General features: G+C 40.6%; 1 protein-coding gene across 12 annotated transcripts in view; it reads left to right on the forward strand.

The window, feature by feature from the left end:
* ZMIZ1 (zinc finger MIZ-type containing 1) overlaps positions 1–27481 on the forward strand; it is a 324722-nt gene that overhangs the window by 140405 nt on the left and 156836 nt on the right. The window contains exon 4 of one of the 12 annotated variants that reach the window (XM_052676786.1): positions 16576–16690. The exons of the other annotated variants lie outside the window; for them this stretch is intronic. The gene's annotated coding sequence lies outside the window, so the exon portion shown is untranslated. The remainder of the gene's footprint in view (positions 1–16575; positions 16691–27481) is intronic. 12 annotated transcript variants of the gene reach the window in all.

Consider the following 27481-nt stretch of genomic DNA (forward strand, 5'->3'; position numbering starts at 1 on the left):
CGTTATGGTTTGCAAAAATGTAGAATATTGAGAACTTTCTGTTTAATCTTTGGAGTAATTATTACATGAAGAAGGTGCATATTCTGCTAATTTGTGTATAAATGTACATAATTTTGAAGAAAATTCTTTTGGTTTGATCTAAAATCTCAGCTTCTGATTTGCTAAAACAACTCTTTCAGTTAACTGTGATACTCAAGGCTACTACCTATGACCTGGTGGTAGTTTGCTAGCCCTTATACATGCCTAGGTGACAAAAGAAAAGACAATTAAAAAAATATAAATAATTTTGATTTTCCGTGTATGCGCAATGAATGCTTTAGTGCAGATCAGAAAACTTGAACAGCTTCTTTGAGACAGATCCTAAGCTGATACTTATTATCACAGTGTCATAGAAGCAGATGGATCTAGGAAAGTAAGCATCTGATACATTACTTCCTTTTGTTTTCGCAAATAGGATTTTTTTTCCATTTTCAGTATCGCTCATTTAAGAAATTCCCAGCACATCTTTATGAGGAGCTCTGCTGCTTTTCTCCTGAGCAGCTCTCCTTTGCTTTGTGTTCCTGCCTCTGCTGCCCAGGACTTGGTCTTACTGTTCTTCAGCTCTTGAGTTTCTGCCTGCTCACCCCATGTTGCTGCTGCCCTGTGCACCCAGTGCAGGGCTGTGGCAATGTGTGGTGAGTGGGGCAGCCCTAATGCAGCATTGCTACTGGGCAGGGCACAGGCTTGTGAAGTAAGAGGGGTGAAAAGACTTAAGAATCTGAAGTATCTCAAAGAGCAGCAGCCCTGCTGTGCCCATCTTCCAGAGATTCTCCTTGCTGTGCAGGGCATAAGCTCATAAGTCCTGCAGATCCCACTGGCATTTGCTCTCCTTTTCTTGCCTGCTGCTGGAGCAGCATGGGGAGCTCTCTATCCCCCAGCCCTCTGCTCATCTCGACTCATCAGCTGCACTGGAGCAGCCCTGCGCACCGGGTGTGTGTGTGTGTGTTAGTGGGGGTTTTTTGCAGCCAAACTGCCCTCCTAGCTGAGGCCTGCAGCTGTGCATATGCTGCACGGCTGGGTGTGCGGATGCTGCTCCAAATCTCCCTTTTTGTCTCTCCTAGCTTGCATGCAAAGACTGAGATGGCTGAACCGTGGCAAATAATCCCTTGATACGAAAGGGATTACTCACATTTGCAAGCAGGCCCCTGCAGCATGCTGCGACAGTGCGCTGAGCTGTGCCGAGCGTGGGGACGCCGGCACAGAACAAATGCTGACAAGTGGTGCCGGCGTGCAGCGCAGGTTCACTGCCAGATCTGTTTGGAATTGCCTTTGTTTGTGAGGGAGCAGTGCTTAGTGCTGCTTTCTTGTCTGTGAGGATTAGCTGGGACTTTGTGGTTCCAGGAAAAACAGCTAGTTTTTCCTTCTGGATTTTATCCTTTGTTGTTGTGTGCTCTGCTGTCAGTGTTTTTGGGCTCTGCTATGGCTCTGCCCTGCTCACCACTGCTGCTGCGTTGGCTTCCCTCCAGAGGAAAGAGAAGGAAAAAAATGAAATGTGTTGTGAATAGTTTGTGTGACCTGAATGCGGTCGTGAAGTGTACTTTGTTTCAAAAGCTCTGTGCAGTGTAATACCAGTTGCCTGTACAGCTATTCTGCAGTACAGTTATTTGTGTGGATATTAAAATTAAAAAGTTGCTCATGTTCTTGTAGCTTGTAGGAGATACAAGAGTTTTCTATACAAATGAATGCTATTTCTTAAAAATACTGTAAGAAGCTCGCATTACTGGGTTTAAGCAAGCCTACCCTTCCACTGGTCTGACACTACAAAATGGGTTTGTCTGTCACTTTACCCAGGGAATCATAGCCTTGAATCTTGACTTAGCTGGCAGCAGCCAAAATGCTACATCTCAAGGTCTGAAGTGACAATGAATGTACATTCAAGTACTCTGGGGTTGCCTTGATTTATATTGCTGTCTTTCTTGCATAAATGATGGCTGGCTTGGGGGATTCTGACAATATCTGAGATCACTGAAATAGCCAGTCTTCAGAAGAGGGGGCTGGTTGTTTGGTTTTTTTTTGAAATGAGAAGAAAATGTGTATGCGTATGTGAGTGCATGTGTAACATATTTGTAGTTATCCCTTAAAATTCAGTCTTTGTCTCTTCTTGGAGCCCAGTAAGGTTTGGTGACTATATGCTTTTGATCTAGGCCGAAAAAAAAAGTTTGAAATAAAGATGAGGAGAGAAAGGGGGGAGATGAGAGGTGGAGGGAGGGATGAGAAAAGGCACGGCAGCTAGTGCAGCTGCAGGTTTTAAGCTTCATAGGAGCTGAAACAAGGCTGTAGGCTGTCAGCACAAGTGAAGAGCTAGAAAAGATCTGACAGACATAAACATGACTGCTTTCTCCAGCGATAGAAGTGTGAAGGAACAAACACAGATCTTGACATGCATCTTACTCATGAGATAGTGTTATAAAATGTATATGTAGTCACCAATTTTTATAAACCATCAAAGTCCAGCTCACTTAAATGAGAGAAATATTATTTGGCTCCACCTGCATTAACCTTATGCTTGGGAGATAATTAGAAATCTCAGACATCTTACTGTGTGTATCTGTGGAGGATATTATGCTTTTTTTTCAGAAATTAAGCAACTGGATGACACAGCTACTCAAAATCCTGTGGCTGTTTATGTGTTGCAGTGAATGTACACAGTTTCACGACTTGCTTTTATATAAGGATTGAAATCACTGGAACATCCAGGATTTCTTGACTTAATGATCCACAATCCTTCTCAATCCTTCTGTGTGCAAAGAAAGCTGCCTGTGAACTAACGTGGACCATTTCCTATACTCCTACATAGGAGTATACTATACTCCTATATACTCCTATAACAAACATTGACTTTGCTATAGAAAAATACTTTGAGGTAGAAAAGCACAGGCTTTGTATCCTTACTCCTGCTTGGTATTTTTCAGTTGGTTGTTTTTTGTTGTTGTTGTTTGGTTTTTTTTTTGTTGGTTTTTTTTTTTTTTTTTTCCATTTAAAAAAAACAACAAAACACCAACAACACAAAAACATAAACATGATTCCTAAATAAAAATAAATAAATAAATGAATAAATAAATAAAATTACTTCTAAAACCACATGCTTCCAAGGAGGGAAACGAGAAGGAGATAACTTGATTAAATGAAGGACATGTGATCTGAAAACATGGTGTTTCCTGTTTGAAGAGTTTTAAAACGTTGGACTTCATTTGAATCTGGAAAACTGGCTTTCCCTTCAGGAAGTGTTTGCTCCCTGCTGCTCTGCAAAAACAGTGGAAAAGAGAAACCTTTTCAAGTCACTGTTTCCACTGCAAATAGGAGAACTTATAAAGGCTAGTTTCCATTTTCCTTTTTGTTGTTATTGCTGGGGATCTCAAATCCCTGTTTTCTTTTTCTGAGTGGAGCCCACATGGGAACCAGATAAAAAGTTAGAAAGGGCTTGTTAGGTTAGCGAGGGAAAAGGGAGGAGAAAGGGATAGAGAGGAATGGCTGTGCTGCAGGCATCAAAGGAGTTGTAGGTGTCTTTTGGAAATGAGTCTGTTTGTAAGCTTGTCTTTAAAATGCACCATTCAATAGCAGGCTTTGGTAGTGGCAGTGATTGCAGTGCAAGCCCCAGTGAACAGAATGCACAGCCTTTGCTTGCACATCCCTCCCTGTGAGCAGGGCCCTTTCTGCTTTCTCTCTCATGACACATGCTTGGTTGCACTCATTGCTAACAAAACTGAGGCAGGTAGAAAAACTTACAGTGTACTCATGAAAAATAAATTCTCTGTACGTTGGAAGAGTTCTCTCTTCAATAACCCTGTTCCTTTTGGGGATTGCTGTCTACAGGCAGCTCCAATCTGTAGTCTCCCTGCAGAGGGACCCACTGCACGGCGGGTCTAGTTGGGGCTGAGAGGATGGAGGAACACAGAGGAAACAGTTGTGTTGGTAATGCTGCTTGTCAGCAGCCCTGAAACTCGTGTTAAAAACAGCACATCCCCATGCGCCTTAACTGTATGAGCAAAATCCCCCCACTGCCTCAGGAAGGGGGGAGAGAGGGAGATGCTCAGAGGTGTCTTATTAGCAGCTTGGTAGTGTCCAAAGCGCTGCTTCACTAGGAAAAGTATGAGCAAAGCATTTATAGCTGAATTAATCTCAGCGGAGAAGGCTTTAAAGAGTAAAGAAATGCAGTCGCGCTGTTGATTAATTTCCCCACTGCTGTAATTATGGTGAAATATCAGTGCAACTTTTTCTTCCCTCTCTTAGTTGCACGTCGTGGTTTTACTGGTACTACAGAAACCCTGATTATATTACCCTGGCATTCTCAGGGACTGTTAAGCAGGAGTCTTCTCTCTTTTTCTCTAAAACTCATCTAAATGGAAAACACATTGTCTTCATTATATGCCAGTGTTGAATGAACAGAGTTGCCATAGCAACAGCCATCTGAGGCCTTGCTGATTTCAGGCCAGTGAATGGGGTAGACAAACAAAGTACCTTCAAAACCAGAAGGGAACAATTGCTATTCATTCAAGCCAGGTTTTAAGATCAGCAAATGTCTTTAGCAAAAGAAATGCAGATAAGAAAGTATCAGACCTGGCTGTAGAATAATAACAGAAAATTATCATAATCTTAAACTTTTATGCCCGATGGTATAGCATTAGAGATTATTCTTAAGGTAAAGATTTTCAAGCGGTTGAAGGACCAAAGCACAGTTTGCCTACAAACTGATGTAAGCAGGGGCAGAGGCTGCACACAGCCTTTGTGAGCCCAGCAGCAAGGCCCCAGGCGTGCAGAGCAGTGCTGGTGGGCAGGGCAGGGGCCCAACCGGCACCCCAACCGTGGCCACCAAGTGCCAGTGCCAGAGCCAGGCGTTGTGAAGCAGGGAAAAGCATCTTGTGTGTCCCACGTGCCTGATCTGCGCTCCTCAGCTTCTGCAGGCTGCTGAGCAGCCCCTGGAGTTGGTCAGGAGCCCTCCCCAAGATTTATTGTTTCACCATTTTGATGCTCTTGGAGAACTGTGATAAGTAGTTTTATGTATGAAATGGTTGACATATTCAACATAAAACTTGCTTAGACTGAATATATATTCACATAAAATGCCAAGAAACTGACTGTGAAATGATTGTCTTGAATTAGGGATGAGACAGGTGTATGTGTGTTTGTCTTCTCTGTCTGTATTTTCTTCCTCCTTAGTCCTACACAAAATTTTAAATAATGATTTTATGACAAAAGTGCTGTTTCTGATCTCAGTGTTGTCTAACGTGTGGAAACGTGCAGAGCAGAAGCAAGGAGCTGAGCAGAGCGGGCCGAGCAGCACGCTGTGGCACTGCTTGTGAAAGCGGCAGTGTGATGAGGGGGCTCTGCTGGGCCCCTCGTGGATTTGACAAAAGCTGTCACGTGTGCAGGTTGCATAGCAAATGAGCAGCATGGCCAGCGCCGCAGTGGGATAAAAGAGCAGGAGCTGGGTTCACAACGAGTTAGATAATATGGGAGGCTGGGTCATCTTTTCACTTAGTGACCACTCCAGATGGGAGGTTATCCCATGTGCTCAGCTGATCACTGGGTCCCTCTGGGACATACTGTGCCAATTCTGCTACTTGCTGGTTTTTCAGTGTTGGGTAGCTCAAGAAAAAGAAAGTAATAACAATAAATAAGATGCACAAGTTGCTACTGTCTAGCTGAATTAGTCTGTTCAGTAATGCAAACTGCTTGCTGTGCCAGCTGGGGAGTTGGAGTCAAGGTGCCCTTGTGAGACAGATCAGCCCCCTTGCTAATAATAGAGAAATCGTTAGCTGGGAAGCTTGTCTCAAAGACAGAATCTGTCAAATTTCAACTCTCTTCCCTACCATATTTTTATACTCTGTATAAGTGAAGGAAGGGTTATAACAATTAGTGATCAGTTATATATGTCAAGGAAAGTCCTGACAGTGATGTAAGACTAGCAGTATGTATCACCCGTAATACCACGGAGTTTCCGGCTTTTCACAAAGGCATTTTCTGTGTTTAAGTTACTATTGAAAAACATGAAGAGTGTAACAGAGTGAATTTGTCAGAAATATACTGGATATATACTTTTTTTTCCAGGATGGGAAGAAATACTTGAATGCAAGAATATGGTTCATATAGAATTGATATTAATCAAACTGAGGAAATAATGCTGAGACTGAGAGAATAATGCTGAAGATACTATTAAGTGAAATGGAGTTCACCTGACCTTGAGTGGCAACTAACTTTCTAGTTGGTTACGAATAGACAGGAAATACAAGATTTGAGTCCCAGCAACAAAGTTGTTGGAAGAATGAAGAGAAATTAAGGATCAAAGTACTGTGTTTTAGAAGACAAGTAAGTTGGAGCATGGGAGGAATATAAAGTAAGGAGTAGTATGAATCAAAGATCTAGCCTCTCTTCATAACATAGAAACAAGGATTTGCTTAATGTGAAAGGCAGAAGGCGACAACATCTAGCACAAATGATGAATAACAAAGAATGCGAGCATTGCAAAGCCAAGATGGTAGTTAGGTTCAGAAAAACCACAAGTTTATATATATGTATGCAAATCTAAGCTTCCACGTGAGTTCCATTTATTGTCTTCCTCCTAATAAAACATTGAAATTAACAGATTTGTATCTACACTGTAGATAGCAATAATTTCTCAACTTTGTAATAGAGTTTAGTGCAGAATTGTCAGCTGTGGTCTTCTATAGTGTTGTTCTGATTGTTCTGAAGGTACATTGCTGAAATACCTTTGTTTCTGCTTTTGTTTGTGAAAGTTGACAAAAGGCAAGCACAAACTAAGGTTTTTATTTTCTTGTTGCATATGATGATGATATTATTCTATTATTCTATAACGCGCTGAGACTGTGGATCCCCTCTTGTTTTACTTTATGCCATGGAAGGTGAGGCATTACAGACAGAACAAGATTTGGTTTGTCTTCACAGCATTATCAATTACAAGTCTGATGAACATTCTTCCTTGTGGGAAGCTTACAGAACTGAGAGTAGGCTGTTGGGATATGTATTTCCAGGTGTGTTTTCTGAGAAATCTGGATAGATTTGATGTAAAGAAAATATTCCTGTCTTTATTTTACTTAGCCCTGTGGTTAACAGTGTGTTTCTCACCTACTTCCAAGGAATTAACAGTAATTTGGAAAAAGCTGGTTTTAAATGTGTGTGTGTGTTATTAACAGGTTTCAGCTGCAAGATATGTGTTTGAGCCCACAAGAGTTGGCAGATACAGGGTTCTGATTCAGTCTGTTGTTGGAACCAGGATTAGATATTATTCAGTCACTTCCAGAATAACTGTTCTGGGTATCCTTGGCCTTCCAGTACCTAAAGGGAGCCCAACAAGAAAGCTGGAGGGAGACTGTTTACCTGGATTTGTAGTAGTCGGAGAAGCAGTAATTCTTTTAAACTAAAAGAGGGTAGATTTATATTAAATTTGTGCATACTGGGAAACATAATTTCTTTAACGAAGGGTAGGTGAAAGATACAAGCCAGCTGTGGACTACCCTATGCTGTTGCACGTGGCAAGATTGAAAACTGGAAATGTGTTCCTCAGTAGTAGCACAGGGCCTACCTCTTCCAAAGCTTTCCTCACCCTCTGTCAAATAACCATTAGGGCTCAGAGTATGGTGCTTTCAGTGGTTGAAGCTTTCTGCTGTTTCTGGTGTTAGTACATCATTGTGCTTAAGCCTCATCTAATACAGAAGGGAGAGTACAAAGAAACAGTACTTTAGATTGGGCAGCTGAATAAGATGGTGGATCTGTGCCTCAGAAGCAGTCATTAGGCACATACTTCATTTTTAAATGTGGTGTCTTGGATAGATGTGGAGTTTGTAATTCAGTAGCTTCACTGAAAAATTACTTGACAAGATAAGAACTGTGAAACTCTTGAATAGTCTACTTATTTGTACGTTAGCAGGAAATTACTGTTTCTAGATTTTAGAATGTTAAATGTTTTGGGTTAACTAGCAGTAAGAGTCGTAAAAATAATAGTTAACTTTGAACAGTTTTCAATGTTAAAAGCTGCTTCTCCTTTTACTAAATGTGACCTGGAGGATGAAGGCTGTGGGGTACTATTCTTTTTATCAGGGCATGCTAAGTATGTCCTTAAGTGCACGTGCTAAGAGGCGCAGCAAGTGAAACAATCCAAAATGTAGCAATAAGATCACTTCTATTTCCTTACTGCAGTGCTATCCTGCCTCTTTTGATTGCCTTACTGCTTCAGGAGGTTCCATGTTAGGTTTCAGTGCGCACAGTTCCAAGCATACTCAGGAGGAGTGCAACAAAAGCAGCTCTTTCTGAAGAAAGCTGATTCTGATAAAACATCATTAACATTGTCTGATTGAAACAGAAAGCAGTTGTTTCCATCTCTTCAGAACAGCCAGCTTTGTCTGAACCCAGCAACGTGCAAAAGGAAGGAATTAGCTGGGTCGTTAAAACCACCTTTCTGCAGAACCAAGCAACCACATCATGACTCAATTTATAGACATTGGAGGTTTTATTTCATTGATCACCTCTGGATTTGTCTTTTTGTGTAGAGCATAGGAGACTTCAGAAAGTTTCTGGTCAAGTGGATTTGGACAGTCTTGAAATGACAGACTGTTTCTATTCCCTGAGGGATCATCTGGATAAACGAGGAAAAAAAGGTATTTCTCCAGGGTTATATTATATCTTTTTGTATATCTGTTCAATTTCAGTGAATATAAATAATTAGGAGTTAGTAAGACGCTAGGCATGTGGATTGCATTATGGAAAATGAAGGGTGAAGAAATAGGGATTCCTTTCTAATGGAAAGGAAGCTTTTCAGTAAGAGAAAACAAAAGTATTGAGATAGGAAGCCATGGCTTGGACATAGTTGATGTTTCAACAGTTGACCTATTAATTATCTGGACAAGCAACGAATAGAAAAAATATTCATTTTGTTGAAATGACCCATTTCATCTTGGAGACTATCAAAACGAGATGTTGCCTATTGCTGCTACTTCTCTGTCTTCTTTGGAATGTAAATCATAACCAGAGATAAAAGCTACCTATCTAAAATAATTTTCAAATTTACTGAGACCTCTTCTGGCTTAGTATTTTGACCTATACCATCACCTCCCTGATGCACTTTTATATATATGCATGCTATGAAGAAAATTTTTAGTCAAGAATTACGCTACTGCCTTCAAGTGTGATGAAAAAAAAACATTAGGAGTGAAATTTGTTTTCTTTCTATTTAAGAAAATATAGTTTACGTGCCTCATAGATGGGTGTGTATCAGGTTGAGGTGAGAATTATGTAAGCTGTGACTTTGTGAAGAAGCTAACAAAAAAATCAGTTCCTACATCCTTTTATTGCTTTATTTTTTTCTTTAAATCAACTTTGTGATTTTTTGTTTGGCTTTTTTGTTTAAATATTCATATGAAATAATATCCATATTTATGATTTATGGCAAGCATCCAAAAGCATGCTCCAAGTAAGATAGCAGTGAGAAACACTGGGAGTTGCAGGGTAGAAGAGAGCATTCTCATGTTTCCCAAAGTGGTGTTGCAAGCTGCTGTTGTATCCTCTGACAAGGAGAAATATCTGATTTGCGTAAAGCACAGCTTCATGACAGTTGTAATAGGGGAATTGTTGGGCAAGTCTGAGTAAGCTCCTCTGCTTTGAAAGAAACTCATATTCATGTTAATGTTCCCAAAGATACGTATGTGCATACATGCACTGAAGTGCATAGAGCCCAGTTTAACTCCGCTGGCAGGAAAAACGAAGTTACTATCTGTCTAGAATTCTTCAAAGCTGATGCTTCCAGCTATCTTCTTTAGGCATCTGATGTCTTCCTGCTAAGCTGTTGACTCCAGCACAACAGTTTGAGAATCAAAACAAAGTAATTATCTCATTTCAGTGTCAAAAAAAAAAAAAAAAAAAGTAGTGGAAAGAAAAATATTTTGGTCTATGCCTGTGAAGTCTTAACATTTTGTAATACTGCTAGAAATACAAGTGGACAGTTCCTTCAACTTTTCAAGTATGCACGAAGGAATTAAAAACAGTCAGTGGAATAAGCTAAGAATATCAACATGGAAGATTTAGCTAAGATAGCCCTACCAACACTTTGTCTGCAAATGCCAAATTCTGAAAGGAAAATTAAGAGAAGAGGAAAAGGAAAAAAAGAAAAGAAATGAAAAGTATTACTTTTCCTTTATGATAGTATCAGTAAAAACCTGTGCACTGTTCCAGCTTTTACTCTCAACATTGAAGAGCGCAGGTGCATCAGTGACTTTTTGTGGCCCCTGCTTGAAGGCCATTTGCACTGTGAGTAACAGCCATGGTGTGGCTGTGGCCGTGCCTGCTCTGTCCTCTGCTGTTCCAGCTGGTTGAACCAAACACCTCTGACTGCGAGGGAGGAGGGAGGCTGCTGTATTTAGCAGTGCAGTTGGATAAGCCCCAGATGTGTATGCACTGCTGTGCATCTCCTGCTGATGCTAAGAAAATGGGAACCTGGCTAATAGCTAAATTTAAATCAAATTGGAAATCTTTTTATTAAATTTTGTTTCCATTTAAAAATTAATTTGGTTCAATGATAGGCATTTGACTGCAGACTGAAATGCTCTTTATCTAGACAGCAAGCACACAGCTGCCTTGACCCTTATCTAGAGGGACTCTCAATCTATTAATTCAGTTTTTATGCCTATTCAGTTCTTGACCTCTCTGACTCAAGTTCCAGTTAGTGACACTCGCGATGGTTGTTTCTGTCTTGGAGACACCTGCCTGTTAACAAAGGGACTGAGCCAAACAACCTTTCTCTTCTCATCTAGGTCACTAAGCAGGCAGATGGTGACAACATTTGGACACCACTGATTGGGCTTGCATTTGAACTCTCAACCTAAAAAGGTGAAGGCCACTGTATCCTATTAAGAATATAAGCCATCAAATTTAGGTTTAGTTGTGATACCTCACCTAGGATGGGTGTCAAGTCAAACACTTTACAAATATGCAAAAGAAACATTTTTCCTTCATCTGTTCTTTCTTTTGTTAAGTATTATAATTAATATTGATAACTCTTTATGCAAGCATCATCTTGCTTATACGAGTGTCTTATGTTAACGAAAACTATTAATGAAAATACACTCCAGGATCCTGTCTTAGGAACAATTTTGAATTTTCCTGCTGTAGAACACAGCTGCGCACACATGCACACACTGTTTTATGGACTCTTCACACTCTTGCTGTCCTAGTACAAGAGAAAAGCTTTACTATTTTTATTTCCATAATTACTGAGCCATTTCCTGAGAGATGATTTTTACTATAAAGCAGCCAACTCTAAGTCTGCATTCTCTTTTTTTTGTGCGCTCTCTGATTTGCTAAGCTGCATTGCAATAGGACAGCTTCAGCCCTGTTCTCTTACCTGTTGGTCTCTTTAAATTTAGTGTGCTAAGCATCCAACACTCTGATGCTATTTTCACTATCTGTGTTCTTTAATACGTAATTTGCTCTATTCCTTTAGTGTTCTTAGAATTCTGCGTATTTTTGAAGGCCCAGAAGACTGTTTTTCCAATTCTTGAAAATCTCAGGTTAACAAAAAAAAAAGTTACTAGTCCATGACTCCTACAGTAAGGATATGTTTCTATTTAGATTTAACTATCAAATATGGATATGCAGGTTAGTTGACCTACAAAGAACTGGCAGCATGAGCTGTCAAAAAAAGGTCCATGATAAGTTACAGAACATACCCTGAGGCTTACGCTGCAAGCACTGCTACCAGACACTGCAAGGTTCACAATTGCTTTAAGTTTGTAACTGATGGATCAGCAGTTTTATTTCTGTCTGCAACAACAGGACATGGGATTTCTCAATCTACCTATCTGATCATGCGCGCCGCATTTATCTGCTTAGGTGGTGTCTGGATCTGCTCATTTAGTTTTCATTTCCAGGTTTAGTAGTTTCAGTCTTATAAATATGGACAACAGAATAAAGTAGGTTGAAAGATGAGAGGTGAGCATTTAAAAGCACGTAATAAGAGGGCAAATACTGTTATATGAGTTTGTTTGATGTCTGTGTTTAAGCTCTTTCTCATGTTAACTAATGCTTTGCCAGAGCCTGAGCCTGAGCTGAGGCATTCCCGCTACTGAGCAAGTAGCCCCTGCATGGGTCTGTGCTGTGTACACGACGTGCTGGCTGTAGCTGCTGCTGCACAATCCCTGCAGCCTGCTCTCACCAACCCATACTACATGGTGCATCCTGAGGACCACGTGCGCCAGCAGAGCAGACCACCTATGGAGCCAAAAGGATGCTAGCTAGATGCTGTGCTAGCAATACATGTGCTCTTTGCAGTCTCACTAGAGGGCACTCCTGGTTTTAACATTAAAGAACTCTCTGATGATCTTTTTTATCCATGCTGGAGCTGGGTCACATTTACTGAGGGGCCCTGAGATCTACCAGGAGTGAGGAGACCAGTGGGCCTTGAGAAGAGACCTGTGCACCAAGGAGGGAAGTCTTAAGAGTGCTTTTCTGGGAGGAAGAGAGTTGAACCTTGAGGGACTGCCATTGTAAGTGTAAGTTCTGTTCTGGTGGGCTTGGATAAAGTACTTCATGATTCATTGTACTTCCAAAAATTGAGATCTGACTGGGGTTACAAACTCTATTTATCCCTAGATGTCTATAAGGGAAGTGGTGAGGAATTCTTTGCTGACTACTCATACCACGTGCTGTCTGAGCTGTTACGCTGCACTGAGCAAGGACTTGGCCTTCCCATTTCCTTCCCAGTGGTTGCGCTCAGCTGAGTGACCACAGCAGTAAGCCAGAGTTGTTGTTAATGGGTAGAAATAATGTTGGGTGAGGAGTTTAGTGTAAAGCAAGAACCAACCTGCTGAATTCTGAAAAGAGCAGACCCAGCTTTGCACTTGTCTTAAGGTTGTGATCGAGGAGTAACAGTGGGTTTTGAATGCTGTTCATGGATACATGACTCTTTGGGAGCAAATTTTGAGATTTCAGACTTGCTAGGATCTGCTAAACAATGAAGCCTTTTTTGTTTAATAACATGGCTCACCCAGATGTCAATAATTAGGCAAAACAGTGCATCATCTTGATTGCCCAGTGGTTGGTAATCAGTACAGAGCTGCAGACTGCTTTGTAACCAGCAGTTGGTGTATGACAGGCTGCCTCTGTGCAGGCTGTGATCCGCTGAGCAGAAAGCAGGAGGCCGGCCAGGCAACCATCCGGCAGCAAATTAGGGGCACAGGCATTGTGCTCGGAGAGGTGAGCAGAGGTGGCGGCCTGTCTGTTCCCGGGAATTCATTACATGCCTGCGTGTCCCTGGAAGGGTGATAAGGAAGATGCGTGGGAGAGATTTGCAATTCTGTTTTCTTTCAAAGTTGTAAATCAGCAGCACTCTCCTATTAAGGCTATACCAGAGCCAAGAGGAATGTGCTAATGGTCTTGCCCAGTGAAATGTTCTTTGTGTGCTCTTTAAAAATTTGCACTAGAATAAACTCTCTGATAAGGACAGAGAGCCTAAGTAATGGCGGACTCCTGTAATTTTTTTTAACAATTAAAGGTTCTGGACTTGTAGGCTTGTTTTCTTTCAGGCTATCCATGTAACTGAACTTTCGTGATTTGGCTTTGTGTTTGCCTAAGTGATATGTGTTTAAAGAGAACACAAGTATCACGATATATCATATAGATATCTTTATGTTACCTGTGTGATTGGATCAGTTCGTAATATTTGTGTATAACACCCCAGGAAAGAACGTTATCCCTGTTTTGCTGCTACTAACCAAGTATGTAGGAAGACTGGTAAGGGTTGCCTAGACTTACATGGGAGGAATGGTGGAGTTGAATGCTGCAACTTAGGTCCCGTGGCTCCAAATTAATGATAAATACCTCCTATTCTCTTATGTATGAAAGCTATGTTCGTGTGCATGTTTGTATGTGAGCGTAGAGAGAGGATTACATAAATCCCTGGATATATTGCGTAAAATACGTGTCTTACAAAACTCAAGCCTTGTAAAGATTTCCTCAACGTGCTTATTTTCAGTTATTCTTGGAAATGAGTACTTACATTTTACTAAGGAGAAAGTAGAATTAACAATAACATTTACCTACAGTTGACAATATGTGGGTCTTGTATTAAAAAAGCTACATTACTTTTTTTTTTATAATGAGCAATCAAGGAATATCAGGAATTTAAGGACACTTTTTTGTTTGTTTGTTTGTTTGTTAATGTGACTTTAATTTGGGTAGGATTAAAGGTAATGTGCTTTATACCATTAACATACATTTTACAAAAGCACCAAGGAAACAAAGCTTTGTTTTAAAAAATGATGTACTGTAAAGAGTCCGTCTTCTTCCAAGTCAGTGAAGACTCCGGTTTGTTAGGAGCTGACCTAGGCTTGCTCTGTAATCAATGGACAGAAATAAGTATCCCCAGAGAACAGTTTGTCCCACCTGTTTTTGACGTCTGTCGTAGCAAGGGACAGATTGCTCTCTGGAAGTACATTTCTCCACTGTCTCCTGAAGGAACATGGATGATCAGCTGGATGAAAGCCCCTCTGTTAAATAGTCTTTTTAGGTCCTTTTGCTATTGCAGGAGAAAAATCACTAACCAAACCAAGAATTTCTTGTATGGTGTGGTGTTTTTAGTGTTGCTTTTTTTCTTTGCAAAAATCTGAACCTAAAAGGATGTATCAAACAAACTCTGTTAAAATGAAATTAATTCTCATAATATATTTTAAAAAGCTTTCCTTGTACTTAAAATATGTGTTTTATGCCACCATACAGAAATGGAAGATTAGTGCTTTCTACTCTGGACAAAATTGCCAAGGAGAATTTGAGATTTGAATTTTATTTTAATTGTTGTAGAATTTGGATATATCCTCATATGTTTTTAATAGGTGCTTTGGGATTCTATAAAACGATAAAATAAATAGAGATCTATTCCACAACATTACATGGATGAGATACCTGTTCCAAAATAGAAGCAGCCAAAGATGATAGTAAATCCGTATGATCTACAACCTAGTCCCTCTAGACTTAAATTAATTACACAGCTCAACAAACCCTACCCTTACATAGAAAGGTAAATGTCTTCTGGCTGTTTCTGAAGGAGGAGCAAATGCTTTCATTTTTCTTAGCTGTTGCAGTACATGTATATAACCTTAAAAGTAAAACTACTTTCTGCACTGATTTGTCTTTTTCCTTTTATATTGTTCAAAATATTTATTGTTTCCTTTTTCTAGTAGAGCCTGAAATTAATTTCTAACTACATTTCTCAATGCAAAATCCATGACCAGGATGCTCGAGGAAAGAGAACTGTTTATTTATAGCTGTGTCTATGGAGCTGGTAAAGATTTTTGCGTACATTTCCAGTTTGGTTTTGGGAAAACAAAACAAAACAAAACAAAACACTGTTGCATGTCCATTTTCTTTAATTGCAGTTCTAAAAGGTTTTAAGTAACACGCTCAAACCTTGCATCATTATATATAGTGCTTAAACTGCATTAGCATGAAGCAGTTACACCGTTTGGGTATTTTAAAATTTTCAGTTGTACCATATCATTAATTCAATTTTTCCCTGGAACTTTGATTACTCAGTGTGCATTGCATTTATATTTTAAGGTCCGTTGTGTTTTATCAACAAAGCTTTAAGACTGTAAGGAGTGAAATGCTTTTAGTAATCTGACTGTCATAATACTCACACCAAATACATATTCTCTGTTTTTCCCAAATTACTTCCACAACCCAAGGCAATTTGAGGAGCACTACAAACTCATGGCTTTTTGATGCAGTCTCTGTCCTGATATAAGATTGTGCAGTCAAAACATGGTTAACAACTCTATTCAAGGCATGTCTTCATTTTGCAGATACCAATATTAAAGTAGCCTTTTGTAAGATAGCTTGGAACCAGCGTTCACTGACATAATGCAGACCCTTTGCATAGTAACATTTCTATCTGTAATTTTAAGGTTGTTGTTTTTTTTTTTTTTTAATTGCATTTTTTTATTGTGGGTTTTTATGGTGTTGGCTTTAGGAAATGTTGACTGCTAAATGCCACACAAAGAGCATTATTTTGCATCACGGTGATAGCTAATGGAAGGGAAAACAAAAAGAAGACCAGAACTTGTGAATAACCAGAGTTGAAAAAATGTCAGTTCTTGATGAAGAACAGTAAATGTTGGAATTACTTTGTGAGGGGGAGCTTGAAAGCTGAAAAGCAATTCTTCATGACTAAGATCACCTTTGTAAAAATTACGTTTTGTATTTCCATTGATCAGAGAAAGCTGGATGGTTCCAGGGATAATTAAACATGGGACAGGGAGGCAGCTTTATGGTATTGTGTCTAGTTCATTTTTCACCAAAAATCATTATCTTAAATATTTACATTTGTGCTCGATACTTCTGTTGGGAAACACAGATCTGCAGTAACAGACTTATTTTGAGACCTGTGCAAACAGGAATTGCACGCACGTTCCTGTAAATTTTTGGACAGAAACCAGTAGTAAATTATCCAATTATAGGTGCTTTATGCAAAGTGTCAGTAATTAAGAATCATAAAAACCTGAAGCCTATGTCTTTGTTTGTGGCTTGTTTTACTAGGTGGCTTCAGGCTGGAAAATCTTTAAGGAACCCAGTTTCAGAAAGCAGAGAACACCTGTTGCTCTTTGAGAAAGGGCCGTGTCAAAGAATTATCAGATCGGGATACTTGAAATGGGTCAGTGTTTCTGGTATTTGGCCTGGTCTGAGGAACAGTAGAATGCATGCTTGATTTTATAAAAAATATTTTAACCTGCTACAGTTTATACTACCCTTTTAAGCAAGAAAAGTTTATGGATAATTGTTAGAACCACGCTCAGCATTTTTGTAGGCACTCTTAAATGCAGACAATGTTTTCTGGTTAATATTTTGAATATTTGATGTGAAAATGTAAATTACTAAAATACCCTGCATCAGGTCTTCCATTTAGCGTTTTCCTTTTGCACTGCGGAGTAAACTAATGAATTACAGCATGATTACATAGCACATAATTAACTTAGTAATTAATATGCAACTGCCACTTAAACTAAAGTACTGCTTATAAAGATGTACGGCAACAGTAAATCACAGGTCAGAAGTAGCACTTTGGAATTTTCAAAAGAATGAGAGTAAATGCAGAATCACTTACAGCAGCAGAGTAAGTTAATTAAAAACCAGATTAATTGTGAATGTCCTGTTTAATTTTAAATACCTTTGCTATTTCTTTTCCCTGAAGAAAAAACAAACTTAAAAGCCTAACTCATTCATTCTTTTCTTAGATGACATATTTAAAACTGAGCAGTTGTTTAGCTTTAAACTGTCCTGGTTGTGGTTTGTTAGTATTTGGAGCTTAGCATAGTACCCTTGGTTTGCTTGACCTATTGGTGGGTGTATTCAGCTTATTGGCTGCTTAGAAGAAATTCAGTAGGGTATTACAGAATCATAGGGGTTGGAAGGGACATCTGGGGATTATCTAGTCCAAAGATTTGGAGAAAAGAAATTATTACTCCAGAAAAATTTGTTTTTTATTTGCTTACTTTGTTTTTCTCCATTCGTCAGCTACTCAACAGGCTAATCTCTAAGAAAACTGGTGGGTAAAAGTGAGTATCCTGAGTTACTCTACAAGATAAAGAAAACCTGGAAGTAGAGTATGCTCTACAAAATGGGGTCTAAGCAAATGGACGTTGCAGAGAATTTTGTCATTTGAGTTTCATGTATCATTTACTGGGTCAATATATGAGTGAGAAACAGCTCTCTTTTGTAATCATTTGGCTTTGGTGGCTCAGAAAGAAAATGAGGCTGTATGGGAGGTGTCTCAAAATGATGTTTAGTGTGTTCTTGGACATTCTGTTCTGGGCAGTATGAGCAGATGTTTCTTCACTAATCTCAAATGTCACATTTCATGCATAAGCTCCAGGGGATAATACTGGGATTCCCTGAAAGTACCCCCAGAGCTTAGCTGAATGCTCTCTCTGACGGAGGAGTCCCCCCTAACAATTTAGTGAATGCTCTCAGGCCTCCCAAAGGCCTTCTCTCCAATGCAGATCCAAATAAGGCCAGGGGAGAAGTGGCAAAAGCAACAAGTGGCGAAGTAGCAGAACTTTGGGGTGATAAAAACTATGTGGCCTGGAAAAGTGGTAAGGGTCACAATATAAGTAAAAGTGTTAGATAGTATTAGTTAAAAATAAAGAGTAATTAACATCTAGTTAACAATTGCATAATGACAATTGAGTTGTAGCGGTTGGAAAAAGTGGAAATTATTTTAAATATCAAAAGGGAATTTTCTGTCTGTCAAATGTTCATCTTTCTGTTTTAAATACCTACGTGACTGTTCAGAATACCTTTTGATTAAAAATAAAATGAAAATCCATTGCTGTGTAAACGTAGAGAAGCTTGTGTCAGATGCTTCCATAAATTGGGCAACTGTAGAGGAATAACCAGGTATGTTTTTAACATGTTAATGTTTTCCATCTCGCATGTAGAAATAATATGTTGGGGTCAGGTGGAAAAAAGCAGCAAACTAATATTTCCTTCAGCCTCTATTAGAAGAGGTTCCTGTCTAAACAGGAGTTAAAGGCAGTAGTTTTGCTGCTGTTCACTTCTATCCAGACAGATGTTTTTGTGCTGAGGTAATAATATATGTTAACATTATGCTGACATGGACAGCTCTAGCCAATAGGTTAAAATTGTTAGGTACTTTGTCTTTTTGACAGATCTCGTCTCCATGTCTGGCAGTTTATGTGACCTTCCAACTTTGATATTTTGCTTGCCAATGAGAGGCCCTCTCCCTTCTGTGCCCCATCTTTGTGCTGCTTGAAGGGCAGAGTTGGCCATGCTAAGGGTGCTGTTGTGCTCAGTGCAGGAGCACTTGGTCAGTTACCTAGTGGGTTTTGTTAAAATAATGTTTTGAGCTAATTTAAACATTCAATTTCTCACAACTAGGGACGTGGCCATATCATAGGAAATGGATCAAATTGCTCATTATTTTCTCTTTGTAGTTTAGTGCATTCTATTCATACCTTGAGTGATTCAGGAAAATCTAGGTCAAATGTAGGCACATTCTGAATGTAGATGTATGAAATTGCAGAATAAAATCCCTGTTTCCGAAACAAATCTGCTAAATATCACTTGTGCAAACTTCTCTCCTGTGTACTGTAACATGTAGGGTTTGTTGTTCAACCTTGCAAGAAAGTGTTTACATGCTTTCATATATATATAGATCCTTTCTCCCACAGTCCACCGTGTCTGCGCATGTGTGCATATGGATGTATTCGTGCGTGTTAATTTAATCAAGGGCTTATAAATAGCAACTTGGTTGGTTTTCACAATGTAAGTTGCTCACTCAAAAAAATCTTACGCTGGCAATTTATTTTCATGGGCTGGCCACAGAGCTTCCCAGAATTTTGCTGCTGAAGGGCAGGAAGGGGTTTCCTTTGGTTAGCTGTGTAAGACATCGTAGTCTGTGTGATGGCCATTAGTTCTTAGCTCCAGAACAGGTGGGATATATTAAAAGCACTTGCATTTTGATACCGGGGTCTAAAGAAACTTAAGTTACAGTTAATATAAACTAATCCTTTCTATATACAGAAAATAAGAGGAAGGGAATGAAGACTGTGTTCTAAGAGGTCTGCCCTGATAGAGTTGGTCTGAATAGATGGCAGCAGTTAACTAACCTATGGTCTTTAATGGTGCTTGAGAGACTAGAAAATAAACGAGAAGGGTATCAAATTTGTACTAATTATTTATAGAGAATATCTATTCCTAACATCAGCTGGAAAAAATAACAAGACAACATAAATTGATGTTTTTAAGATTTTCATCTTGTGATATCCAAGGAAGAACAGATTAGGTTTTAGGGCAATGCCTGGTCCTTAAGTCAAAGGTTCAAAATTGCCTCTGCTGTCACCTTGGGCAACTCACCCGGAGACCTTGCCCTAGGGTGCCTGAAGTGCTTCTCATGATAGAAGAGATGGGACATCCTCAGCTGTAATTTGCCTCCCCAGACAGAAGGTGTTTGAGTGAGGGATCTTCCCACTTACTTTTTCAGAAAAACAATGATTTTGTTGCTCAGCTTTACAAAGCGGTTGTGGAGGTTACAGATGCTGAACAGCAGCTGTAGGTTTATAGGAATTGACAGTGAAAATAAGTCACAGCATCGCTAGATGATGACATGCATCCTCCTAAATTTTTTCAGGTCTGCTGAAGGCAGTAAAAAATTCTGTGTGCAAACCCGATCCCTTCTCTTAGAAAATGAAATGGAAAAAAAGGTGCTAAACTGCAGCCACTCAAGGATGGCAAAAATCAAGAGCAAAGAATAAGGGAGAAGTTGAGTGGAAGGAGTTTACCTCTGTAATTGTTTAGAAACTGTCACAACAACAGTCTCCCCATGAGCTCATCAGGGAGAGAACATGGTGTGTCAGGGTGCATTCAGAGCACAGCCCCAGCCATACTGCACCTTGCAGAGAGGTGCCCATGTCCTTCTCGTGGAAACAACGCAGTGGTTCACGTGGAGCTGTTGCACTCAGCCTGCTGAAGGCTCTGCTGTCGGCACTGCCAGCTCTGTGCCTGTCCCCAGTGCGTCATGTTTGATCAGAATGAAAGCAGCTCCAGAGTACATCTGATCAGGCCAGGTTCAGAAAAATATGAAGACTACAAAGTTGACCTGGAGTGCGTAGTTTTGCCCCTGGGAACAGAGAATAAAAGTGTGTAGCTTTTTTAGGTATGCTGCGCTGTACTGGAATAAGCGTTTAAACAAAAAATAAGGAAAGAAAGATATGAGTAGCAGGCAAGAAAATGCCATCTGGCCGTAAATTACTTTAATCTAGATGTCATCTGGATGTATAATGTAAGTTTATCAGGTTAATTTAATTCTATATCTGGAAGTCTGGCTGTATATTAGAATTTCCAGGAAGAATAATATGTATTAGCTGTTTTCTTACCTCACAGTAATACATACATTACAGATTTCATTTTATCATTTCTCATTGTTTATGTTAAATTATGCCATTGTAGCCCTGGTTTGAATCGTGATTTGTGTGTCAGGCACTGTGTGTATTTGGTGGGGATAACATCTACCCCCAGGAGCTCTTGGTGTTACTTGAGAAGCCAAAGGAGCTGAGGAAGTGAAGTGTTGGGCGGTTGATGGGTGGAGAGCTCGGAGCTTGGTTCACAGGGCTGGCTTTGCCCTGCGGGCATGGGAAAAAGCTTCTGGGCAGATACCTTGTAATAATGATGTGGTATAAAAACACAAGACAGTCTAGGTATCTTAATTTGTGGGCCGCACTGTAAATAATTCATTAGGAATCGCATTTCTGTTTACGATGTCTGTAATAAAGAAGGGAAGCCTTCATGCTTTGCTTCATTCAAGACCATTGCTGGCAAAGATTCTGAGGCTCACTGCCTAGCCGGTCCCATTGGCAATGCCACAGCCTGTGCCCCCCTCTCCTCAGCAGGGACCCTTTGATCCCTAGCCTTTGCCTTCACCAGGGTTTTCACTGCAGCCCAGTTTAGCATTTATACAGTTGCTACAGTGAAACACTTGAAAGGATTTTGAAATACTTGCTCAGTGCCTGTGTTGTGTTCTGCCAAATGCCATTTTGGGTTTGCTCACCTGAGGGTGAGACATAAGGGAGGGAGAGGTAACAGAAATCTGTGCTTCCTGAAGAATTGGTACTGACTTCAGTTCCTGATTGTCCCAAAAGGTGTGTGGATGGTTGATGATGTCTTTTAGCATGGAATTCATCACAGTTTTGAAAACTGGTTTGTTAGTGAAGATTCTTGATAGAGTGAAGCTTACTGCTTGGTACGTGTAAAATTCTCCTTGTCAATTAAGTAGGTGTGTGACATTGGCACTCCTCACAGGCCAAATTCTAGACATAAAGGTCATCCCAAGTGATAAGAAAGTGAGAAAGCATTGGGGCAGTATGGGCAATTGCTGGTGTTTTAGCAAAAGTCTTTCCTGAGGGCAGCAGGCTTAGCTCCATGAAGCTCCTGCAGTGCTTTGTGCTCTGGGCATGTAGGAGAATTTCAGCTTTACTGAAATTATGGGCACTTATAAGATAAGCAATAATGACATTGTAGATAATAAAATAGTTGGCATGTTTGCATGTTGACTTTGCTGGAGTGAAGGTGCTGCAGTTGGAACTACTTTTTAAATTACACTGTTTCCAAAATGAGCTGAGATGTCAAAAATATGTCTGGACTTCCTCATAAAATTCCATTATTTGCATTATATGTACTAGAAACCTTTTCCTTGAGGGATACACAATTGTTTGGTTCCCATGCCCAATCTGGAGCATTTTACTCAGACTGTCAGCAAGGTTTCTTTATCATTTAGGAATTGTTAGGCACTTGAAATACTGGACATTTGTCTGCAGGGCAATTCAGTGAAACCAAGCTGGTTTTTAGTTTGTTTCCTACGGACTCTACAAGATTCTTATGGATTGGTTCTTAGGCATCTCAGCTGTCTAAAAATAAAAATGATAAAATACTGCAAAAACTATAGTTTTGTTGTGTCTAGATGTCTGATATCTTTAGTTCAATTAAAAGTAATTTTTAATAAAAGCCCATCTCTCCCTAGCACTAATTTGTCATAATTTGAAATAAATAGATCCCAGAAGCAGTGCAAAATATTAGAATTCTGCTGCAGGTGACTACTCTTTCTCTGGGTACAGAAATTTGCAGCCATCTAATTTCTACCTTTTTTTCTTCAGCTATATTTAGCCCTTATGGGTTTTGCTGGTCCTCCTGGAATTTATCTTGCTTCCATTCTGGGAAGTTGGGTAAATCTTTACTTAAATTTCATCAGAAGAGATGGGGATAATGGTAGATCTCAAAAGTTATTAGAGTCCATGTCCCATAGCAGCAGTTCGGTTGCTCTGTTCTCTAGAGACTCTGTTAATTGAAGTAATGCTTTCTTCTTCCTCCTCTCTTTCCCTGAGTGATTTTCCCCAAGAGGGGTGGATTCCCTGGTGACATAACAGAAATTACTGGTCTTGGGAGCAGTTCTTCAGTTCTTGTAGGACTGAAGAAAAGGAGAGTAAATCTTACATTTGTAGACTATAAAGAGAAAATAACAACTACTTTAAGTGATTATATGCCTTCTTCATGATGCTGATCTCACTGAGAAAAAAAAAAGGAGTTTAAATTTATCCTCATTCGTATTTTTGGTACATGGGATTGTGAGCATGGGGATTGTTACATTGTTTTTGGAGCCAACAAGTAGTGGGGCTACTACCCCAGAGGATGCAGTATCACAAGCAGAAATCGGCAATTTCCTTCAAATGCCGCAGTACAACTTCCAAAACATGCATAGTTTCATCAGATAAGGAAGAGGGCATTCCGTGTCAGAATGCAAATTCTTCTCATTTCTAATTCACAGCGGGCTTGAGATGTTTCTTGCTAGGAGCCTTTCTTTAGGGTGACCCGAGAAGCTTTGGCCCCCATTTGTTGCAGGGAGATGTTGTGGGAGCTCTGAAAACACAAAATAACAGCTTCTCTTTCTGATAGTTGTTGTTAAATTGTTATAAATATTTCTGCTTGTGTCATTCCCCTCTGTCCTCCTTTCCTCTTCCTGAGGTCATATGTTACAGATTTGGCTGTTAACCACTTCCTCTGGACCTTCAGTAAATATTTATTAGTTTGTCTTCTGTAGCTCCTCTTTTAGGTTTGAAAAAAGTAACTTGAACAAGTAAGTCCAAACCATCTGGCTTCTTTTTGCAGCTGATTAATGTCTGGCAAGACAAGGGAAAAGTTTGCAGTTCATATGCATTCTTTTTAGACAACTCTGTGTGCTCAGCCCTGAAAATGCATGTAAGTCAGATCATGCTCACTATACTTCATGCCTATGGTAGCATTCTGTAAGCAAACACAAAGAATTTTCAACGAACATCTCAGGTCTTACAATGAAATCTCTGAGAGAAGCATGCTTTCTTTAGGTAAATAAGTGCATGTCATGTATCAGAATGCAGAGGTGTTTCAGTTCTTATGCTCATTTTGTTTCCTCTGTGCTAAGCCCAAAAGGTGAGGAAGAGATGCAAGATTCTCAATTTAAGAGTTCGCACTTGCTGAATGAGGTGTTTGTTTGTTTGTTTCTAGCATTTTAGTGATCAGTGTTATAAAATGACACAGCAAGCTTATAGGGAATGGCTCGTTTGCTTATAGCTGTCCCAGTGAGGATTAGTATTGCTTACCTGCAAGCACCAGGCCATTTAATAAAGCACCACAGCAAGAGGCTGCTGCTGTTGAGCTGTCAGTGTTTTCTCTCACAGGTCTGTGGAGTGAACAGAGCTTCTGAGGGCAGCACCAGGCTCCCCAGGAGCACACTTCCCTGCACTTCTGCCTTTAATTTTGTGTCATTACCTCTTGCTGTTATAAGCTGTCCTTTTCCCTCTCTGCTCTCCCTAAAGATAACAAGATGACAGAGCTGAGGGCACGAGGAGCTGGGCGGAATGCAGTGCAGGGAACCAACCTTGTAATAGAAGCGTGTAGCAGGGCAATTACGCTGGCCTGTGTGCAGTGCAGCTGCTCCTCTGGCCCTGGGGAACCCTCTCATTTCAGCCAGCAGGAGACAGTCCCTGGTGCTGGCCGTACAGGGACACGGTCCTCATGCCTCAGGCCTGGTGCTGGCCATGCAAGGAGCAGTCGCCGTCCCTCAGGCCTGATGCTGTCTGTGGAGGGGTATGGTCCCAGTGCCTCAGGCCTGGAGCTGGCTGCGCTCCACTCATCCAGGCTCAAGGAAGCATTCTCCAAAGGAGAGATGCAGTGTTAGTATGTCCCTGCAGTCCCTTTCTCGGAGATCATTTTTATTTTCATTTCTTGAAGCTCAGGTTATACTGCAGCGCTCAGTGTGCTCCGAGCCAGCCCTGCTACCTTTGCTGCTGTAATCAGGCTGCAGATGCGCTTCATGATGGAACAACTCCTGCGCACGCCGCTCTTCCCAGGAGAGGCCAGCAGGCCTGCTTATGCAAGCTGTCAGGCTGCCTTTTTTTTCAGCAGCATGTGTGGGTTTGCTTTGTGTGCATCCGGCTGGCTGTTCGTGCCCGCATAGAATAGGCTCTGTACAGAAAAACGCTCCCGAGCAGAGAGCTATGGAAAAGTGTCCTCAGCACAGCCGTGCTGCCAGCACAGCCGGCTCCAGCCCCTATAAATGAGCGCAGCCCCTCCTGCTCACTGGCCAGCGGCTGGCAGCCTGCACAGGCAGGCGCATGGACGCGCCTTCCCTCGCTCAGTCAAAGATGATAGAAAGTCTTCTGGGGATTATTGCACATTTGTAGAGCAACAATGGAAAGCAGCACAGCACAAATCGCTATTCTGCCTCACCCAGCGTAACAAATGGTGCTTTGTCTCACATCTGGCCCGTCTTAATAGCTCAAAGCCAGTAGCAGTAGCTATTTAGCAGCTTATAGTAAATAAAGCTTTATTAAAACCACTTCCTTTTTCAAGTGTTTAATGATTAAAATGGCCTTTCACCTGACATTTTATGCTCTCTCCATTTTTTTTTTTCCTTTTTTTTTTTCTTTCCTGCGAGCACTCTATCTAGCAGGGGAAATAAAACAGTTGTCATGGACAAATATTAAACTTTTATGCGGGTACATGGATGTGGTTCTGTGTAGAGCTGCATAGCACCTTTATAGTTTGAGGTCTGTCTCTTCCAGTTTTCTTGCTAGGAGAGAGTAGCATCTGGAACGATGCAGAATTGATGCAGTTATGTGTAATTGATAGTGTTAAACTATGTCTGTTCTGATAGCTCAAGAAACAACTTCTAAAAAGCTATCTAATGTTTTTTTAAAAGAAAAAAGAAATTAGCAAGCCAGGTGGAATCAGGCGGCTGTTGTCTCAGCTCCCCACATCTATGGGCGAGCAGCACGCCCCGAGCGCAGGGACGTGTCTGAAACGCGTCGTGGGAGGCAGCAGACGGGGCCGCGACGCCGTCCCAGTGGGCGGGCGGGCGGCGCCGCAGCCTTGCAGCGCCCCCTGCTGGCGCAGCGGGGACACTGTCGCCTCGGCGCCCCGGCCTCGCTGCCCCTCGCCTTCCTGGATTAATTAGCCAGCGCCGTCCTCTGCTGCCCTCGCTCTAGCTTGCCTTGTTGCTTGATCAAAGTCGCTTATTAGATAAAAATCGTCTGCCCTCTGTTACGACCCTCAGCGTACTGGAGACACAGAGGAAATTATTAGTTTTAGCTGATTGAATCAACAGTAGGAGCCAACTTGCGTTCTGGGGTGGGATGGGCCTGGATGAGAGGAAAAGAAGATATTTAAAAGCTGCTGTGGTTCATTTCCTCCTTAGGGAACAATTTAATGCTCTCCTTACTCTCTCTCCTACTCAATTTATGACTATTTTTTTTTTCTTTTTTTCTTTTTTTTTTTTTTCTCATTCTGTTTCCATTGAGTAGTCCCAAATGGCTCCAAAGAAGGTCCTTTTAACTGTAGTGCCTTGCCAATGTACCTGGCCCTTGTAGAAGTGGGAGCCCAGCACCTCAGTGTTATTTGTGAGCACTGGGGTGCCTGGCTGCTGCCTGTCTCTTACAGCAGCAGCTCTCCTTGCTCAGCACAGCAGCTGTGGGAGCTCTGCTGTTACCACTCTGAAGGAAGAAAACCAAGAGAATGCGTTTGTTTCCTTTTGCCATTCCTTTCTGTTGTTACACTAGAATTTTAACAGAATTAGTTTTGGAACCATTTTTTCTCCTTTGTAGTGGTCACATTATTTGTCCATCTCTTTGTTTCCAAGTCTAAAAAAAAAAAATAGCATGTGATATCCTGAAGAGTTTCAAATCAGCTGTTGTTCAATGACATGTGCATTTGTGTAGCCTAATGGCGTATGATTTATTAACTAGTAGATACACTAGCATGTTCTTGGCATTTCAAGTGTCTTCTGTAATGACCTCAGAATGGTTTAATGGGGGAAAGGATTTGCTAAAATTATTTGTTAAAATATTCCCTGATTTGTCAAGATGTGTCTCAGGTCAGAAGCAGATGCCAGTGTTCAGGCATGGCAGGGCTGCATTACCTGCACCACCTTCAGCTGGACAGGAGTGACAACTTCTCCAGGAGCTCTCATGCACTTCTGTATCAGTCCTAGAGCAGGAAATGGGGGAAGGAGGTGGGAGAGAGACAGCAGCTTCACTGCTGTTTGCTTCCAGCTGTCCCTCTGAGCAAGACTTATCCAAACCCAGAACTAAAATCATACTTACTTTTTAAATTGTAGTGTTTTCTGAAATGTCAGCATTTTGAAACAGTGAAGAAATGCCTGTGTTTTTTTTTTTTTTAAAGACTGGCAGAGAACACGTTCTACTGAATTGTTCTTCATAAATGTGTTACCAGAAGTCCAATTTCTGGTAGAGTGTTTGCAAACGTTGCTTGAATTTTTAGCCAACATAGTGTAGCAGAAGCTTGTGAAATTTCTTTTTAGCTGCTATGCGATTTCATTATTTTTTAATATAGAAGAGTATACTGTAGGAATGGTTTAACATGATTCCATCCACTTAGGGTT

Source organism: Tympanuchus pallidicinctus, unplaced genomic scaffold, assembly GCF_026119805.1.
Source record: "Tympanuchus pallidicinctus isolate F22 unplaced genomic scaffold, pur_lepc_1.0 scaffold16, whole genome shotgun sequence".
Lineage (NCBI taxonomy): Eukaryota > Metazoa > Chordata > Aves > Galliformes > Phasianidae > Tympanuchus > Tympanuchus pallidicinctus.